The sequence below is a fragment of the Schistocerca cancellata genome, chromosome 2, assembly GCF_023864275.1.
Source record: "Schistocerca cancellata isolate TAMUIC-IGC-003103 chromosome 2, iqSchCanc2.1, whole genome shotgun sequence".
Taxonomy (NCBI): Eukaryota; Metazoa; Arthropoda; class Insecta; order Orthoptera; family Acrididae; genus Schistocerca; species Schistocerca cancellata.
The window spans coordinates 529610272-529610973 of NC_064627.1; the positions used below are offsets into that span (position 1 = coordinate 529610272).

A 702-nucleotide genomic window follows, 5' to 3' on the forward strand; every position below is an offset into this window, starting at 1 on the left:
AAGGGTGTCCATTTAATTATCATTTCATTTCCAGCAAAGCTGCATGGTCATCCACGGTAACTGTTCTTTCGGGAACAGATACTACCGTCATATATAGTTAAAATATGGCTTCCCGGCCATTGACCTTCGTGTGCGAACGCACACGCTATGCCCGAACTCGTATGGGACTTGGTAGATTAATCTGCCACGAGTAATGAGTATGATGGGCAAACATCTATTAGGCGCACTACGAATGTAGTGGTGTGGACATGTTGGGAATGTGGATCTCACGGGGAGCGTGCAAGGGATAAGTCCCTGCAGACGCACTATCCTCTGTGCCCGCGGTGGCTCAGATGGATAGAGCGTCTGCCATGTAAGCAGGAGTTCCTGGGTTCGAGTCCCGGTCGGGGCACACGTTTTCAACATGTCCCCAATGAAGTAGATCAACGCCTGTTTGCAGGTAGGGTGTCCAGTTAATTATCATTTCATTAAATTATTTTGTCCATTTTGGCCGCCTTTTTGATTAACTTGACATAAATTGCTTTACATACATAAAACTGGACCCAGATGTTATTTTAGGAGGAGGAACTGCAACAAACATGAGTTTCACACCTTGGTCAAATTGTCAATCATCAGCAAGTTAAGTAACTGAAATTTAGCCATGAAAGCTGGTTACATTTTAATCCCAACTCAGTTTGGTAGAGAGTACTCATCAGAAATGGC

The 702-nt window shown here is 44.4% G+C and overlaps 1 non-coding gene across 1 annotated transcript; it reads left to right on the forward strand.

The window, feature by feature from the left end:
• Positions 1 to 316: 316 nt before the first annotated feature.
• Positions 317 to 391, forward strand: Trnat-ugu (transfer RNA threonine (anticodon UGU)). Its single transcript has one exon. It is a non-coding gene; the product is annotated as a tRNA-Thr (tRNA).
• Positions 392 to 702: the final 311 nt, after the last annotated feature.